Here is a 20,614-nt window from a genome sequence, read left to right on the forward strand (position 1 = left end):
ACGGCTGATTTTACTATAATCTCGTGAGATTACAGTAAGAGATCAGATTACTAAACAGAGGTAAACTATCTCTTAGTTTGCGGTCCCTCCGATTCTCCAGCTCTGGGCTGGAGAATGTGGAGGGAGAACACAGATCTCCAGTGAAGGGCTGACATGATCTCCTGAGTGTCACAAACTGTGAATGACCAGAGAATAACTGCAATCCTCTGAATCTCAGCTATTCTCTGTGTCATAAACAGACACCATAGTGTATATACGCTCTCTACTGGTCATATTTATCATTATTACCATGAAAGAGAAAAAATCCCAGACTTTGGATTGTCAGCAGAACAGGAATAGAATATCTTTCAGTGGGTCACAACCAGGGATTCCTTCAATTTGGAGGGATTTCATCTCGTGTCCTGTTTTGGATATGGGACAGGAAGTGAAGGAAAATCTCCCAAATGGAGACACAGGTGAAAAAAATAAAACTGCCAGTGACCATAACCCTCTCCTGCTCTAAGCAGAATGAAAACAAAAAGTTTTGCCTGGAGTCGCACTTTGTGAGTCAGTCACTGTATATGGAGAGAAGTGAGCGGTCAGGCCGCAGCTCCAGTCCTGGGAGAAAAGTTTGTGGAGAGTCATGTGCTGGCCCCGTGTGCCGCCTTCCCTCCCCCTCCCTCTGTGTCCTTGCTCGGTGTCCCTCCCCCCGCCGTGGCACTGTGTAATGTCTAGTGGCGAGAGGGCAGGGGGCTGTTCCCACCGCAGCCTCCTCTGTCTCCTGTGTCCTTCTGCGGAAATGACACACGCGGAGTCCCGTCACGTCACGCGAGAGCGCACGGACACGCAGCACACAAAGGCACCGAGACACGCCGGGAGAGGAGCCGTGTACAGCGTGCAGCGGCCGGGAGGGAGCCGAGCCACTCAGTAACAGCACAGCATTCCCCTCACACGGCTCTATGCGAGGTGAGTGTGGCCACGGAGTGGGAGCCTGCCGGTGCTACAGGCTGTACGGACACCGGGAGAGGAGGAGGTCAGCCCTCACCACCCACACTGAGGTGAAGTCCTAACTTCACTGCTTCTGTAGACTGTGTGCCCATTGTGACGGCCGACGTCTTCTGTCATCATGACGTCACGGCCCGCCGAACCGAGGGGAGTGATCACATGACTCGCTGAGACTTCACTATATGATACATCCACTTCGCAATCTCAGTGCACAGTCGCTGCGCTGAGGAGTCTCGGTGCACGGCCTCTGCGCTCGGGAGTCTCGGTGCACGGCCTCTGCGCTCGGGAGTCTCGGTGCACGGCCTCTGCGCTCGGGAGTCTCGGTGCACGGTCTCTGCACTCGCCCACTGCGCTCGGGAGTCTCAGTGCACGGCCTCTGCACTCTCCCACTGCGCTCGGGAGTCTCGGTGCACGGCCTCTGCGCTCGGGAGTCTCGGTGCACGGTCTCTGCACTCGCCCACTGCGCTCGGGAGTCTCGGTGCACGGTCTCTGCACTCTCCCACTGCGCTCGGGAGTCTCGGTGCACGACCTCTGCGCTCGGGAGTCTCGGTGCACGGTCTCTGCACTCGCCCGCTGCGCTCGGGAGTCTCGGTGCACGGACTCTGCGCTCGGGAGTCTCGGTGCACGGTCTCTGCACTCTCCCACTGCGCTCGGGAGTCTCGGTGCACGGCCTCTGCGCTCGGGAGTCTCGGTGCACGGTCGCTTCGCTTACAGTAGTACAGGGTGAAGTTCCCAGTCACTTTTTAAAAACAGCGCGGCCATTAGTTATGAATGAACTACAAGTCCCGGCAGCCTTAGCGGCATCAGCTTGTAGTTCTCAATGAACAACCATGGTGCTGTGGAGTGTCATGGTAGTTCATTGATTCCTCCACCCAGTATATCTGCTTGCTCGTACATCCCATACGGCAAGAAGATATACTGACAGGTCAGCAGGAGACCTGCATGGCACCAGCGATCTGCTGATCTGCTTTCCAGGCTCCTGCAGACAAAAATAATAAAAGCACATATTTTTTTTACCTGCAAAAAAAGTGCATTTGTTATTTTTTGTCAAAATGTGAACAAATCCCTTAACCTGGCCATACATTGATCCTTTTTTTTTTTTTTTTTTTTTTAAACAGATTCTCCCATCCACATATTCAAGGTGAATTGAGGAATCCTCCCCTCTGTGCTAGTCTGTTCTGACAGTGGGACTCCTCTGCTGCCAGAACACACTGATCAGCACTGCAATCAGTTGGCTGCATGCGCTTATCAAACACATTTTCCAGCATTCCTGTTCAGGAGGAGTCAAAAACTAGATCAACTCCTCTCAAACAAGAACAGTCATAGATGGATTGAATTTTGTCCAATCTCTGTTGAACCGGTTGAATTTCAATCACTCTATGGCCTGCTTTAGCAATCTCAGTGTGTGATGTCTCCACTTAGCAGTCCGTGTCATCTGTGCTCAGTGCATTGCTGCATTTAGAGACGTCAAATGTTTTACAGCAAGTCCTAGTTGTCTGGGACATAGGCCACATTCACACTAGTAAAGCGCATGAATGTGCTCAAAATCGCAAAATTTTGCTTGCATTCAAGAAACACCCCACAGACAGCAAGCAAGAAGTGTTGTTCAGTGTGAGAGAACACATGGCGCTTGAAGATCAAAAATCTGCACGAGTGTCTTTGCTGCATTTGTCATATGTATGGCAGCTCCCAGAAATGAAAGGGCTGCCCTGTGCACAAAGAGATGAGCATATGCGCAACACTTGATGCTGCACTACAGTAGTGTGAACGGGGGGGGGGGGGGGGGCTCAAAACAAACTGAGCAGGCTGCTCCTTATTGCACTAGAGACATAGGATGTCTCTAGTGCAATACACTAAGCTGTGTATGCAGAGATCAGGATGCATTCTCAGCACAGTGCCTAGGTGCCGAAATGAATGTACAAACTGTACATGTTCCGGGGTTACATGATCATGCACCTGCCAATCGAGACAGCTGAAGACTTGGTACCCAGAAGGAGATGTCCCTGGCTGGTGCCCTCACAGATGTTGGATGGTTGAAGCAGAGGTAAGTATTGCAAAATTTAGTTCCACTTTAAAGCTGAACTCTAGGCAGATATAAAATAGACAAATAATGCATCTCTGTATTCATTAAATCATCAATAAATATGTTTTTAAAAGCTAGTAGTGTAAGTACTTGAATGTGACCTGATATCAACCTGTTGGAGACTTTGTGCAGCAGGGCTTAGGCTTCACGTACACGAGCAGCTCCTGAGCTCGAGTTTAGGAGCTTCTGGCATTTTTTGCCAAAGCTCCTAAACTCAACTCCATGAAAGCTTACAGTATCTCCCAGAAGTGAGTACACCCCTCACATTTTTGTAAATATTTTATTCTATCTTTTCATGTGACAACACTGAAGAAATGACACTTTGCTACAATGTAAAGTAGTGAGTGTACAGCTTGTATAACAATGTAAATTTGCTGTCCCCTCAAAATAACTCAACACACAGCCATTAATGTCTAAACAGCTGGCAACAAAAGTGAGTACACCCCTACGTGAAAATGTCCAAATTGGGCCCAATTAGCAATTTCCCTCCCTGGTGTCATGTGACTCCTTAGTGTTACAAGGTCTCAGGTGTGAATGGGGAGCAGGTGTGTTTAATGTGGTTTTATCGCTCTCACTCTTTCATACTGGCCACTGGAAGTTCAACATGGCACCACATGGCAAAGAACTCTCTGAGGATCTGAAAAAAAGAATTGTTGCTCTACATAAAGATGGCCTAGGCTATAAGAAGATTGCCAAGACCCTGAAACTGAGCTGCAGCACAGTAGTCAAGATCATAAAGGACAGGTTCCACTGAGAACAGGCCTCGCCATGGTTGACCAAAGAAGTTGAGTGCACGTGCTCAGCATCATATCCAGAGGTTGTCTTTGGGAAATAGACGTAGAGTGCTGCCAGCATTGCTGCAGAGGTTGAAGGGGTGGGGGGTCAGCCTGTCAGTGCTCAGACCATACGCCGCACACTGCATCAAATTGGTCTGTATGGCTGTCGTCCCAGAAGATGGATTACAGGAACCATGTCCTGTGGTCTGATGAGGCCAAGATAAACTTATTGGGTTCAGATGGTGTCAAGCGTGTGTGGAGGCAACCAGGTGAGGAGTACAAAGACAAGTGTGTCTTGCCTACAGTCAAGCATGGTAGTGGGAGTGTCACGGTCTGGGGCTACGTGAGTACTGCCGGCACTGGGGAGCTACAGTTCATTGAGGGAACCATGAATGCCAACATGTACTGTGACATACTGAAGCAGAGCATGATCCCCTCCCTTCGGAAACTGGGCAGCAGGGCAGTATTACAACATGATAACGACCTAAAACACACCTCCAAAACGACCACTGTCTTGCTAAAGAAGCTGAGGGTAAAGGTGATGGACTGGCCAAACATGTCTCCAGACCTAAACCCTATTGAGCATCTGTGGGGCATCCTCAAATGGAAGGTGGAGGAGCGCAAGGACTCTTAACATCCACCAGCTCTGTGATGTCTTCATAGAGGAGTGGAAGAGGACTCCAGTGGCAACCTGTGAAGCTCTGGTGAACTCCATGCCCAAGAGTGCTGGAAAATAATGGTGGCTACACAAAATATTGACACTTTGGGCCCAATTTGGACATTTTCACTTAGGGGTGTACTCACTTTTGTTGCCAGCGGTTTAGACATCAATGGCTGTGTGTTGAGTTATTTTGAGGGAACAGCAAATTTACACTGTAATACAAGCTGTACACTCACTATTTTACATTGTAGTAAAGTGTCATTTATTCAGTGTTGTCACATGAAAAGATATAATAAAATACAGTAATACCTCAGTTTACGAATTTAATGCGTTCTGCAGGACTTTTCGTATAGCGAAAAATTTGTAAACAGAAACAACGTTTCCCATAGGAATGCATTGAAAACCAATTAATCTGTTCCGGAGGTCAGAAAAAAGTAAATGCTACTAAAATACCGCATGAGTTATTTTATCAAGTCATGCGGTATTTTGGTAGTGACAACCATGAGTTAATGTTTCAGCTGTCAGCGGGGTTCCCCACTGACAGCTGAATGTAAAAGAATTGCAGGCAATTAGAAAAATAATTAAAAGGCGTGGGGTCCCCCCTCCCATCCATACCAGGCCTTTTGGGTCTGGTATGGATTTTGAGGGGAACTCCCACGCCAATATGCGAGCATGCAGTCCGGCAGGTCAGGAAAGGGGGGGAAGCGAGCGCCCCCCCTCCTGAACCATACCAGGCCACATGCCTCAACGTGGGGGGGTGCTGGCCGGTGATTATGGGGGTTTGTGGGCAGGGGGATTATCGGAATCTGGAAGAACCCGCCCCCCCCTCCTATGTGAATGAGTATGGGCTACATGGTACCCCTACTCATTCTTAAAAAACAAAAAGTGTGTGAAAAAAGACAGGGGACGGTCTTTGACAAGTCTTTTATTAAAAGAAAAAAACTAAAAGAATGTCCCCCACAGTAGATCCAATGTCAATCACAAAGCCCTCCGTCGCTGCCGCAACCTAAAAAAAGAATTTAAAAAAGGCTCCGCTCCCGACAATAGCTTCCAGCCTTCTGCCTGCTCCAGTGGTTTGACAGTTATTAAATATGTAAGGGGCGGGGCCACCCGGGGACATAACGCATGTGACCCCACCCCATTTGACATGTATGATTCACATGGGGCAGGTCACTCGACTGATATCCCCAGGTGGCCCCGCCCCTTACATATTTAAGAACTCTCCACCGGAGCAGGCAGAAGGCTGGAAGCCATCGTTGGGAGCGGAGCCTTTTTTTTTAAAATTAATTTTTCGGGTCGGCGGCGGTGACAGCAGGCATCGTGATTGACGTTGGATCCATTGCAGGGGACATTCTTTTAGTTTTTTTTCTTTTAATAAAGGACTTGTCAAAGACCGTGTTCTGTCTTTTTTTCACGGTACACTTTTTGTTTTTTGTGAATGGTTAGGGGTACCATGTAACCACCGGCCAGGGTTGTGGGAAAGAGGCCCTTGTCCCCATCAACATGGGGACAAGGTGCTTTGGGGGGGAGCCCCCCACCCCAAAGCACCCCCTCATGTTGAGGGCATGTGGCCTGGTATGGTTCAGGAGGGGGGGTGCTCATCCCCCCCCCCTTTCCTGACCTGCCGGGCTGCATGCTCGGATAATGGTCTGGTATTCATTTTGGGGGGGACCCCCACGCCATTTTTTTTTAAATATTGGCATTTGAGTTTACCTCAAAATCCATACCAGACCCAAAGGGCTTATTATGGATGGGAGGGGGGAACCCACACCGTTTTTTTTTATTTATTATGGTGCCGTTTTATAAATGTAATTACTGCTTCTTTTTTTTTCTTCACTATATCTCAGAAATTCAGCTGTCACTTTCCCCCCAGCTAAAAGAAAGACATTTTTTTTCTTTTAGTTTATTTCCTGGATTTAAGAGAAACAATGTTTCCTTTTAGTTTCTTAACTCTGGGGAAAGTGACAGCTTATTCTGTCAGCTATAGTGAAGAAGAAAAAAAAGCTGGCAATTGCATTTAAAAATCAGCACTGACATACAATTTGTGTTGCGAAAACAATTCCTAAAAAATTTGTAAACCAAGGCATTATTTTCAATGGATTTTCATTCGTAAACCAAAAACTACGTTAACAGAGGCATTTGTAAACTGATGTATTACTGTATTTACAAAAATGTGAGGGGTGTACTCACTTCTGTGAGATACTGTATGTGTCCATGTACACATAGGCTTTTAGCAGGGTTTAAGGGCTGCCACGTTTAGGTGAGGTTAAACCTCCCTCTCCTGAACGTGAAAGAATCACGTTCAGAATAGGAACATTTTGACCACCGACCACAGTAAAAACGTGGCAACCATCGTACCGCGGTCAACATGTATTTTTCTGCACTTGCACTGTTTTTTAGGAGGCAAAACTTAGAAAATAAAAATTCAGTACATGCCTTTGATGCTTGTACTTTTCTCTATTTTCAGTCCTTGGTGACTGGAGAGAGTTATCCTAGTAAAGATTATATTAAAGTGTTCCTAAACCCACAACAGTAAAATCAGTCTTTATATGCAGTAAAGCATGCTTGTTATACTCACTGTGGAACCTAAGGGGTTAATCGTCTGCATTGAGTAAAAATTCCTTTGGGATCCAGACTTCTCTGATCCCCCCCTTCTTCCAGTGACCCCCTCTTATCTCCTGATAAGACATAACATGTGGAGACACTCTGCACATGCTCAGTTTGGCGTATATTGCTAGAGAGTTTTTTTCCTTGGGAGAGTGCATGTGATCAGCACAGGACCAATAAGCACTGTCCAGACAGAGGTCAGGGGTCCTGCATCTTCCTAGAGCAGAAAGAAAACTCCTCCTACAAGCTTTAACCAGTGCTCTGCTGAACACTGATAGAAGTCACAAGACTGCTGTAACTGCTGATGAGTTTATATTTACTAAAATAATTGCACTTCCATGTTCTGTGTACTGTGGGAGACCATGCATAGTGAATGCAGAGTCCCTGGTTTAGTAACACTTTAATATTGGCACATTGAATGTTGTCTATACTATCCTGTGTACTGTATGCTCATTACAATATGTGGATTGTGCAAGTAACCTCCTCAGAACAAGAATAGGGGAACACTACTCTGTATACACCATGTTTAATGTGCAGCAATTGTCCATGTTGTCTCATCATTTTAGGGACACTCATTAGGGCAATATGACAGGATTCAGGTTTTAATGCAGTGCAGTTTCACTGTCATTGTCATGTGATAGAATCACGTCAAACCTCCAAAGAAGCTCCTGCTACTTTTTGGGTGACAACTTTGGCGCGATGCAGTTTGCCGTGATTGTTGCATGCCCCAATTGCTGCTAGTTTCTATTGTGTGATAACGGCATCAAAAGCACACCTTGTTTAAGGTGCTATAAAAATGAATGGTACCTAAACATTCGTGATGCATTTTGCCAAGACCGCCGCGTGATTTGGAAACTGCCCGCAATTCAAAATTATGAAGTGTGAGCACAGCCTTAGGATCTTGGATACCATGTTTCAGCTCTTGAATTTGTTTTTCTTTGTATTTTCATTATATCAACATTATTGTAACTTTGTATGTTATTTGTAATTCACCTGCCTTTCTGTAGCTGAGTCTGAGCTTTTCAACCTAAGTTAAGGTAATGTACACATAAACAAATTCCTCGTTTCATTTATCCCTATAATACCCTTTCTCAAATAAATGTATGTAAATAAAATCAAATATACAAACACAGACGTGTAATAACACTCAAATTGGATAAAAAATAAAATAAATAAAGCTATAGTGTCCGAAAATTGTCTTTCAACCAAGTCAGATCACTTTTTCTCCTCTTTCATAACTTCTTCTTGTGATATTATATATGGAATCTCAAATACGATGATCCAATGCAGAAAACCCTATAATAATCCGCTTTACAAAGTGGTGGATGGCTGCACCTCCAAGTTTCTCAAACTTCCTTTAAACATATATCCACTTTCTTTAGGCATATCTCCACATCCCTCATAAGGTAAAATAGGCAGTTAGAGGCTGAATAGTAAAAGATACAATACTTTATTTTATCCACTTACATAGAAAACTCCAACTTTCAGCTTGTGTAACACATGGACAAGCACTTTCCTGGAGAAAATCAAATTTTCCTTAATCAAAGATGGCCACACTCGTACTTCCGGTACAACATAATTGCGTCATACGTCACGTGTCCCGACGCGTTTCGTCACTTCCTGGACTTTGTCATCAAAAGGATCCCTTTGGGAACGCTGTTTAATTTTTTTAAAATTTCCCTTCAGGTTCTGTACATGTGACAACTAAATCTTTCCAACGAGATCACAGATTGCAATAAAAACCTAATAGGTTCTAGCCCTACCAGATCCTCCCTAAAAATAGAAAAAAGAGTTTTGACCAAAGTTCCACTTTAAATGCCCAATCTTCATGTGTCCATCCATCCATCCCTCTTTACTCCTATCTACTGATGTCTTTGTAATATTCTCCATATCTGCACTGATCTTTGCTTTCATAATTTTGTATTATTCTAATTTCTTTTTAAATTGTAAAAGTGTAACTAGAAATCATGTAACACTGATTTCGTACAAAAGAAAGATTTGGTCTGTTGGTGAAGAGAGATGTGACGTAATTGATGAACGAGAATTGGGAAATTTGACATGAATACATACTGTATGGGGCGGGGGGAATTCAATAAAGCAGGGGTGCTGAATTAAAATTCATGGAGGTCCAGTTGGTAACATTTTCTGCAGAGGTTCGAATCTCATTTTTCTTCTATTACTTAGGTCTTTCACATCACAGCCCCTAATTAATGTCCTCAGCCCCCCCCTTTCCCATCACAGCCCCCCCCGTACATCACAACTCCCTTTCACGTTAGAGCCCCCCCAACATTATAACTCTGCTTGACATCACAGTCCCCCTTGCAATCACAACCCCCCCAGTTTTCCCCCTCCTGACATCACAGACCTTTCGTATTACAGCTCCCCCTCTAACATCACAGTTTCCCCATATCACAGCTCTCCTCACATCACAGCCCCCCCCCCCCAGTAATGCAGTTCCAAACTCTCACATCACATCTCCATTGTCAAAGCCCCCCACAGCCCCCTTCTCACTTAATGCCCACCATATCACAGACCCCCCAAATTACAGCTTTCCCCTTTCACAGCCTCCCTACATCACAGCTCCCCCATAACAGTTCCCCCTCTCACAGCCCCCCTCATTTCAGAGATCCCCCTTCTGACATCACAACCCCCCCCAATAATCTTCCCCTTACCTTAATTCAGCATTGTGAAGGGCGGGAGGAATGACCGGATGGACTCCTGTTCTAAATGTACCAAATTGCCGCTGAACTCGGAGGAGGGAAGGAGGTACAGAAGGTCTCTACTGATGGTGTGAGCTGTCCAACTCTTCTTGTTAAAAGGTGAGTTACCCGCTTGTTAATATGAAAGGTTGACTCCACTCCCCCTGTAGACCTACAGTGTCTCCTGATCTCCTCCCTGCTCTGAACTCAGCGGCAGCAGCAGCAAGCCAGTACATTCAGAAGAGGAGTCCTTTTTCCATTCCTCCTGCCATCTTCCCTGCTGTGACTTCAACAGCAGTGGCTACTACAGCGGTGGCAGGCGAGTACATACAGAATAGGAGTCCACCCTGCCATTCCTCCTGATTTCTAACAGCTGTTGCGGCGGGAAGAGAGGAGTCCACTCAAGCTGCTAAATGGTGTGGCCGTGGTCCAGACAGGACTGTCACCCGGTCCGTCATTTAGTAATGCCTGCAATAAAGGAATCCTTTTCTGGTTTGTTTAAAATGGCCTGCACTTTATTTATGGAAGCTTTGTGCTAGTTTTGGTTCCAGTATTACCGCCACCACTTTTAGAATCTGTTGCTATAATTGTGACATATTCTAAAAGAAATTCTGCCAGTTCACAGATAAACACATTGGCAGTAATTAACACCAATTCTGAGTTCATCCATCAGCCTATTCATCTGTTGGCCAGAAGATTACTAGGCCAACCGCTGAAGGTAAACAAAGGGACAGAGATGCTTGTGATGACAATGTCCAATGAATGATCAATACAAAAATGGCAACCACCCCAGTTTATACCTAGCTTGCACAGCAATGCCCTTCTTTTTTTTTTTTTTTTTTTTGTGCAATGCCTTTCAATGTGCCTCTTATTCAAAAAACAGTTATAAATTGGGGTGATTGCCATTTTTGTAGTTTGTTTGCTGTATTTGACATGGAGACACATTGGACGCCTTCAGCCTCCATTGTGCTCTTGCTGGGCATCTAATGTGCCTCTGTGCCTTTAACCCCTTCACACCTAAGTGTAAAACAAATCTTAATGCCTAAGCACAATTGTGCAACTTTGACATGTGTTAGTAAAACCGTACATATCATCACAACTACTTTGTACATTCGGGTGAATTATACCTTGTTTTTTTCAGGACAAATTGGGCTTTCATTTGGTGGTAAATGGTAGTGGATATCTCCTGATTTTTTTTTTTTTTTTTATTATCAAACGAAAACTGGCCCAAAATAGCAAAAAAAACATTGTTTTTAATTTAGCTGTGTGTTTCTTGTTACCACCATAACCTACCACCAAAGAACAACCCAAAATAAAGTTTCCAGCTCTTGAAGATCGCAGTGATACCATATATGTGTATGTTATTTGTTGTTTCTACCCGTAGTACAGTCCAGAAACAATAGTGCGCATTTTGTTTTTTTGTTTACCTAAAACACACTGACACTAATACCAATTAAAAAAAAAAAAAAATTCTGACCTTGACTTTGACCTTGACCCAAACACTTACCCTGGCACTGAACTAGACCAAACCTTGATCTAGGTATTTTTCTCTTTATTTTTTCTTTATGTTTTTTTTTACTTTTTTTTCCCTTTATGCCAGGAGTTAGAGAGATACAGTGTATCTCTCTCCTCCATTCATAGAGAGGAAAAAAACAAGGGGGCCATGCTGTACAGTGACTGATCACTGTGATAGCCAATCAGAGGCTATCATAGCGATCATGTGACCCGGAATCGGGGGTCCTGGTCGTTAGAACAGGATGTGGGGCTCTCAGTGACACTCCTGTCTTTGTGCTGGTAGTGCGCAGTGCGGCGCGCTCCCAGCACAAAGACAGGTACACAAATATGCGACTCCACGGAAGAAAGCCCAGTTCTGTGACGCCGCATATTTGTGTGACGTTGGCGTCAAGGGGTTAAGGAGAAGTGGGCTCCATCTAGGCATACCTGCCAATAATTTATCCACTGCTATATATGTGTCAACATGGAGACTCTCAAATATAAAAGTCAGGACTGCACTTTACAGTGGAGCCTTGAGGAGGCAGTACGGCTTCCCCATATATTTGCAAATTTGTGCAACTAAAACGTTTGTTTTTAATTTTAAATTGTTAGTCAGTGCCACTTTTTATTGCAAGCTAGCTGGTAGGTGTGCTGGAATATCTTTTTGTTTGTTTATAATGTCAATGGCCATATTTGGACAATGTCACCAGCATCCCACCCCTTAGTTTACAACTGTCGGCCATGGAATCTCCCTGAATGAAGATGTGAGGTTGTCAGCGCTGTCTGAACTGTAACCTCAGCTACATACAGTATACAGCGCTGTGTTCCGGAAATGGGACAGGGGCTTTGTGTTTTGCTCTTGGTACAAAATCGAGTCGGACTGAACACTGCTCAGCCATTCACAGGAAGCTTTGTATTTTCTGAATGAATACAAAGCTTCCTCTGATTTGCTGAGGAGGTGATTGTGGCATCATCCTCCCACATTTCCCCCTCAGTTAAAGGAGAAGTATAGCCAAAGCTCTTTTGGCTGTACTTTTGTGGATCACAGGAGTGCAGTCCATTCTGCACTCCTGTAACCCATTTTCAGCTGAAGCCCGCTTTAAAGTCGGGATCCACCCCCTGAGTCTGGATCTGCTGAGAGCCTGAGCCAGCCGCTCCCTCCCCTCCACAGCCCAGTGCTCCAGTGAGCGTTGGGGGGGGGGGGGGGGGGCAGACATCGGTGACTGATAATCACTGTTCTCTGTTCAGGGCCACTGTGAGAACTCAGCGATTCAGCGGTCATATTATTGCTGAGTTCTCGCACTTAGAACCAGTGGGGGACCGATGCTGTATCGGACAGATGCTGCATCCACTTAGGTAAGTATGATTTTTTTATTATTATTATTTACTTCTCTTTTAATCATAGAAAGCTTTGTACTGTTTCAAAAAATACAAAGTGTCCTGTGAATGGCTGAGCAGCACTCAGCCCAACATGTTTATGTTCTGGGAGCTGGACAGGAAGTCCCTTTACTGCTTCTTAAACACAGCGTTATATACTGTATGTAGTCTTAAAAACATGAAACGCGTTGAGATGTGTGATGTGCTCCATTTCGTATTCAACTGTGATTCTGGGGAATTCCAATATAAGTGTTCACAAATAAGATATGAAATTAGAGTTGTGAGCTGGTTTTGTTTAACAAACTGGCAATAGTAAATCACTCTTCGATGGTTTTAAATTGCCTTTATATTTGTAAAGATTGATTTTAAGGTTTGATACTCAAAGTAAAAGTTTTTTAACCTATTTTGTTGTTTTGATGTACCTCAAGAAAAGTCCCATGGGCAATGACGATCATATTCTTTGACTGCAGTATGAAGAATCAGCACAGTGGATAAATGGTTAGCACTTCCGCCTGGCAGTACTAGGGTCGTTGGTTCAAATCCCAACCACGGCACTACCTGTCTAGAGTTTGCATGTTCTCCCTGTGCCTGCGTGGGTTTCCTCCCACACTCCAAAGACATGCTGGTAGGTGAATTGGCTCCTGTCTAAATTGGCCCTAGTATGTATATACAGTTGCAAGAAAAAGTATGTGAACCCCTTGGGATTACGTTGAGTTTTGCATGAATTGGGCATAAAATGTGCTCTGAACGTCATCTAAGTCACAACAATAGAAGAACACAGTCTGCTGAACATAATACTACACAAACATTAGATGTTGCCATGGTTTAATTGCACATAACATGTAAACATTCACAGTGCAGGGAGGAAAAAGTATGTGAACCTTTGGACTTAATAACTGGTTGACCCTCCTTTGGCAGCAATAACCTCAACGAAACGTTTCCTGTAGTTGCAGATCAGACCTGCACAACGATCTGGAGTAATTTTGGACCACTCCTCTTCACAAAACTGTTTCAGTGTAGCAATATTCTTGGGATGTCTGATGTGAATCGCTCTCTTAAGGTCATGCCACAGCATTTCAATCGGGTTGTGGTCAGGACTCTGACTGGGCCACTCCAGAAGGCGTATTCTATGCTGTTGCAGCCATTGTTTTGTTGAATTACTTGTATGCTTTGGGTCATTGTCCTGTTGCATCACCCATCCTCTGCGGAGCTTCAGTTGGCGTACAGATGGTCGTACATTTTCCTGCAAAATGTCTTGATAAACTTTGGAATTCATTTTCCCATCAATGACAACAATCCGTCCAGGCCCTGAGGCAGCAAAGCAGCCCCAAACCATGATGTTCCCTCCACCATGTTTTACAGTGGGGATGAGGTTTTGATGTTGGTGTGCTGTGCCTTTTGTTGTGTGTTCTACCCAAACAACTCAATCTTGGTTTCATCTGTCCACAGTATATTTTGCCAGTAGTGCTGTGGAACATCCAGGTGCTCTTTTGCAAACTTCAAACGTGCTGCAATATTCTTTTTGGACAGCAATGGCTTCCTCCGTGGTGTCCTCCCATGTACTCCATTCTTGTTTAATGTTTTCCTTATTGTAGATGTGTCAACAAAAATGTTAGCATGTGCCAGAGATTTCTGTAGGTCTTTAGCTGACACTCTGGGATTCTTCTTTACCTCATGCAGCATTCTGCGCTCTGCTCTTGGCAGTCATTTTTACAGGACGACCACGCCTAGGGAGAGTAGCAACAGTGCTAAACTTTCTCCATTTGTAGACAGTCTGTCTTACCATGGACACATGAACATCAAGGCTTTTGGAGATACTTTTGTAACCCTTTCCAGCTTCATGCAAGTCAACAATTCTTGATCGTAGGTCTTCTGAGAGCTCTTTGCTGCGAGGCATGGTTCACATCAGACAGTGCTTCTTGAAACCAGTAAACCCAAAACAGGTGTGTGTTTTTTAAGGGCAAGACAGCTGTCAGCAACACATCCAATATCATCACACTGATTGGAGTCAAGGTTGGCTCACTCCTGGCTCCAATTAGCTCTGGGAGAAGTCATTAAGCTAGGGCCTCACATACTTTTTCCTCCCTGCACTGTGAATTTTTACATGTTATGTACAATTAAACCATGGCAACATCTAATGTTTGTGTAGTATTATGTTCAGCAGACTGTGTTCTTCTATTGTTGTGACTTAGATGGCGTTCAGAGCACATTTTATGCCCAATTCATTGTACACCCCTTGAGGGTTAGGGACTGATGTGAATATACAATATATATGTAAATATATGCGTAAATTGACGGCACTATATAAGTACCTGAAATAAATAAATATAATTTCTTTATGAGATCACTACATACATATTGTATACTGTATGTGACTGATGCTACATACAGGTCATACAGCTCTCCCATCCACCACATGTGTTAATAAAAGAAATTGGTCCAAACAAACTATTAAAAGTTAACAAAAACATAGCCTTTCCGTGGATCTCCGGACATTTTTTGTAGGTTTGTGTAGAGTGTGAAATATTGGCTATTTTTATTGAATAGATTTTTTTGCACTGTCCATCCTGAGAAAACCTAGTGAATTGGTGTGAACTATTCTTCCTGTTTCCCCTGTCTTGACTTCATTCTTTATATATTCCTTTGAAGAACCAACTAGGGGCTGGTCACCAGTTTCCTTGTGGGTTCTCTAAAGGGATATATGGACAATGCACTCCCAAAGGAATTCCAGCTTTGATTCATATGCACTAAGCTAGCTATCCTGTGTTGGTGTCTGCAAGAGAATCAGATGAAGCTATTTTTAACCACTTGTCCTCCAGAAGATTTACCCCCCTTCCTGACCAGGCCATTTTTTGCAATACAGCACTGTGTTATTTTAATTGACAATTGCGCGGTCATGCAGTGCTGTACATAAACAAAATTTTTATCCTTATTTTCCCACAAATAGAGCTTTCTTTCGGTGGTATTTGATCACCTCTGCGTTTTTTGTTGTTTTTATTTTTGCACTATAAACAAAAGAAGACCAACAACTTTGAAAAAAAAAAAACTATATTTTTGACTTTTTGCTATAAAACATATCCAATAAAAATAAATCAAATTTTGTCATACATTTTAGGCCAAAATGTATTCTGCTACATGTCTTGGCTAAAATAAATCCCAGTACTTGTAAATTAATTGGTTTATGTGAAAGCTATAGCTTCTACAAATAGCGGTGTATATATACTGGAATTTATTTTTCTTTTTATACTAGTAATGGCGGCGATCAGCAACTTATTGCGGGACTGTGGCAGGCATTCTGACACTTGGTGGCAACTGTCACTGACATCCCCAGTGACACTAATACAGTGATGAGTGCTAATAAAAAGCACTGACACTGAAGTAATGACACTGGGCAGAAAGGGGTTAACATCTGGGGCGATCAAAGGGTTAACTGTGTGTGTGTTTCACATTATGTGCTGTGTGTCTTTTACTACAGAGACATGCTGCTTTGTATTTCTCTGCTGTAGCATGTCCTTGTTGACAGGGGAGAGACCTGTGTTACTTACACACAGGTCTCTCCCCTGTCAACTTTCCCTGATGATCCAGGAATCGCCGGCCAGGACTCTGTGATTGACATCCCTAGCCGCCAATAGCGGCATGAGTAGGGCAGAGCGCACCCCTTATCCAGGAAAGCAAATCGCGTATATATACATGAGTTTGCGCATCCCTGCCATTCTGTAGCCATACTTCTACTATAGGGTGGCGATTTAAGCAAGAATTTTATTCCTGGAGACTGCTTTTAAAAGAAAACCTGTACTAATGTGTTGACTAAGACACACAGAACGGGGCTCGGGCCCACCCCTGCTCCCTCCTCACTGGCTGTTATTGACAGCAGCAGGAGCCAGTGGCTCCCACTGCTGTCTCTGAGCCATTGAGGAGGCAGAGAGCCGGGATAGCAGCCATTTTCATGCGCATTGCTGGATTGAGAATGGTCTCGGGTAAGAATTAGGGGGTGCTGTATACTGAAGTCTTTTTACCTTCATGCATAGAATGTATCAAGTTAAACCTTCAGGCTTTACAACTGCTTTAGAGGAGATTACAATAAAGTGTATGGATTTTCATGATTTTTTTATTTAAAAAGGTCCATATGTGCATAACCTCAATTAATTAGTTGGTTACAGACTCAGGCAGATAGGGGAAAATTTACTAAAACTGGTGCACACAGAATCTGCTGCAGCTCTCCATAGTAAACAAAGAGCTTCCAGGTTTTATTTTCAAAGCTTAGGGCAGACCCGGTTGGACCATCTATTGTTCTCTATGAAACATGTGACCGTGTACACCCGCCTGCATCCGATCCACTAAAAACAGACAGATAAGGATCCATTCACCATCTGTTTAGCGAATCAGATGACCGTTGGATGTAAATGGACAGGTGGCCCGTTTACATCCAACCGCCCCAGAGAGAAGAGTGGGGTGTGTCCATGTCCGCTCTGCACAAATGGAGTGGACACAGACTTGTCATCCACCTGTTCAATGGGGATCAGTGGACAGATCCCCTGTTGAGCAGGCGAGTCCGCCCGTGTCAAAGGGGCTTTAATTGAGCAAGGTGAAGATAGAAGCTGATTGCTTACTATGCACAGCTGAACCAGATTCTGTTTGCACTAGTTTGTAAAAAACTTTTTTTCTTTTTTTTAAAAAGGTGATACTAAAGGGTTCGCTTTAAAAACAATAACAAACATGTTATACTTACTTCTCTTTACAGTGGTTTAGCACAGAGCAGCTCCGATACTCCTCAGGTCCCTCGACGGCGCTCTGGGCTCCTCCTGCTGTATCTTAGCCAATAAGGAGGGAGAGACCTGGGAGAGCCGCTGCTCTCCTGCCCATTGCTGGATCAAGATTGGGCCCAAGTATTAGGGGGGCTGAAGGGGAAGCAGCACACAGAAGCTTTTTTACCTTCATGCATAGAATGCATGAAGGTAAAAAACCTTCAGCCTTCAAAACCAAGCACCATTGTTGCCTTGTCTCTACCAAGTGAGTCACTGGTTTTAGAATATGCACATCTGATGTCCAGACCATATCCAGATATGTACATGCTGGCTCAGGTCAGTAACTTACCAAGCTGTAAATGAAGGATATAGAGGAGAGCCGTCATGCATACACCTGCACAAACAAGTCAGAAAAGTCAGCTCTTGTACATGTCTATCCTGATGGGTACCTTTTTTATTAAAACAAATCATGCTGATCTTATCAATGAGTGACCCTAACAACAGAATTTAGTCCTCTTAATCTGTTGACACTTAAGTAGGTCTGTGATCTTCTAAGCAGTGGTCTTTCATGGAAGTAATCTGTATTTTCTGGAACTATCCCCATATAGTTTCTTGTCATGTTTCCTGTATATATTGTAGTCCACTGTTATGGCTCAGTGGGTGTTTTGTTTGAATACCTTTTAGCTGGCATGTCATTTTGGATGGACAGGAAGTTGGATTGTTCTGTATAACATGGCTTGGTGCAAAATGTAGTGCTTTTCTGCCTATGTGAGGGGATGCAGAGGGTACACCTTATTAAGATATTCAATAATTTTTTACTTTTTTATTCCACCAGCTTACCTCAAGACTTGCATTGTGTGTAGCTTCTAGAGTGCCTATCCCAGCATTTCAACCAGATCCCCTGAATACTGGTCTCGTTTTCAGTTTCAGGGTGGTTTCTTTGCTTGCAGGGTTGTATAAAGCACCACTGGAGCCACCCTGTCATGCGTGTTTCTGGGTAGGACTACATACCTGTGTGAGGGTTTTGCCTGTACAGACACACACGGGCAGCAGCACATTTTATGAATGACCGGGGCCCACTAGCGCTAGGGATGATTGTGATGACAATCTGTGACAGGAACTTTGGAGAAGTGAAGCAGGAGGCTAAAGCTGAGACAAAATCTCGGTGTTCTGGAACTTTATGAATACTAGTTAATATTGTAATGTGCTACTTGTTATGTTTGGTATGCTTAGTGTGAAAAACACAGTGTATTCCCATGACCAGGGAACGGTAGGTGGGCAGGCACTTCTGTCTGTACAACCCTGTGCTTGTGTTCAGGAAAATACAGTGTTTGCACATGTGCATGTAAACACAGATGCACAGAAGCACATAAATACAGGGACTAACAGCCATTCGCTTCTATGGCCGGCTGTACACCCCCCCCCCCCTGTAGCTTCCTGGACATGGAAAAATAATATGTTTTTCACCAGGCATATTTTATGCCTGCAAATGTCCATGTGCATGCAGCCTTATACACAACATTATAATTGTGGGAGTAAAAGAGGTTCTTGAACCACTTTGAGGCATATCTGCCATGCTTTCAGGGATCCCTTGGTATTTCTGTGAAGGTTACCAAGAAGAAGTCCACCAATATTGTATTTGTTGAATTCTTTCACTTCACAGTAGTTGCAGTTCATTTGGTTTCGATACTGCTTAGGCCCCATCCACACTCAAGTAATTTTCCTGAAGCTCCAAAACACTCAACAAGGCAAATCCTTTCATTCAATGACCCCAGTACGCATCTGAGCATTCTGTCACCTGTAGCAAAATGCCTGTCTCTCAAAAAAGTGCATTACCTTCTTTTTGGCAGATTGGGCCCCATAGACTTCCATGGAAACGCTTGAAAATGTGCGACAACGAGCAAACAGCAGTTCTCCAGCCCTAATCTCTACCTCTTCTCCCCCAATGCTTTCTATTGGCTAAACAAAAATCCTATAGCTGGAAAGCACTTGTAAAAACCTGAAAATTGCTATGCTCAGGTGTGAATGCAGCTTTGAGCTACATGTACACTAGCCTACACGGCTGCGGGAAAACACAGCAAAAATGTATGTTAACGTGGCACCGTGTTTACGCTGAGTTTTACCGCAGCTAGTGGTCAAAATGTTCCTATCCTGAACAGGATTCTTCCTAAATCAGGAGAGGGAGGTTTAGGCCCCATGTACACGGGACACTTCTGAATGATGGAAATTGACTGCTGGAAAACATAGGTTAAAAAATGTCTGTTTAGCCGCGTTTGCATACCGCGGTTATTCACGTTTTTTAAAGATAAGCACAGGAGAACCTTCCAAATGCCCAGAATGCACTGAAAAGTGATAAATATGAACTATTTCAGACTGTTTCAGAGAAATACACAGAGTAGAAGCAGAGACAGCAGTATGTGTTGAGATAATTAGGTGTGAGTTGCTCATTAACATTTCTTTTGTTTCCAAGGGTGGGAAAGGTGTCTGGTGGAGTGAGTCATTAAGGCCAACTGGCAGGGGGTCTCCTTGAGGAATTTGAGGTGTGAATGGTCATTAACATATCTTTTGTTTCCAAGGGTGGGAGAGGTGTGAATTGGTCATTGCAATGTGTGAGGAGCTTGGTGGGAACATCCTGTGTTAAGTGTTTTGTCCATCTGAGTACCTTGAAAACACTTTACATGCATTTTTCATGCTGAAAAAAAGGCTCTGGACAGCATTGGAAACTGGAAGAGTTAAAAAAAAATTTCAAACGCAAATGCTTATAAACGTGATTTGCCGCGTTTAGCAGCATTTATACGCATTTACAAGCATTTGACATTTGAAACGCTGATAAAATCGACTGCTGAACGCAAGTTTTCTGCGTTCAAAAAAACAACTGTAAACTCAAATGCCTGTAAACGACTGTAAATGAAGATGTGTACATGGACACATAGGAAAACATTAGGGTGAGTTCAGATGCTGCTGAACAGCTCCTAAACGTAAGTTTATCAGCTGGAGTGTACATGAGCCCTTAACCCTACCTACACGTGGCAGCTCCTAAACTCTGGTAAAAGCCTATGTGTACATGGACACATACACTCACCGGCCACTTTTATTAGGTACACCTTGCTAGTGCCAACAAAATATTCCCCACACCATTACACCACCTCAACCGTTGATACAAGGCAGGATGGATCCATGCTTTCATG

At 44.0% G+C, this 20,614-nt stretch overlaps 1 protein-coding gene across 1 annotated transcript in view; it reads left to right on the forward strand.

Annotated features, from left to right (window-relative positions):
* Nucleotides 1-686: 686 nt before the first annotated feature.
* The window catches only part of BEND3 (BEN domain containing 3), a 36,500-nt gene continuing 16,572 nt past the window's right edge, over nucleotides 687-20,614 (forward strand). Inside the window, exon 1 of the mRNA XM_089664947.1 lies at nucleotides 687-945. The gene's annotated coding sequence lies outside the window, so the exon portion shown is untranslated. The remainder of the gene's footprint in view (nucleotides 946-20,614) is intronic.

The sequence above is a fragment of the Staurois parvus genome, unplaced genomic scaffold (genome assembly GCF_062004578.1).
Source record: "Staurois parvus isolate SC_StPar_1 unplaced genomic scaffold, SC_StPar_1.0 ptg000048l, whole genome shotgun sequence".
NCBI lineage: Eukaryota > Metazoa > Chordata > Amphibia > Anura > Ranidae > Staurois > Staurois parvus.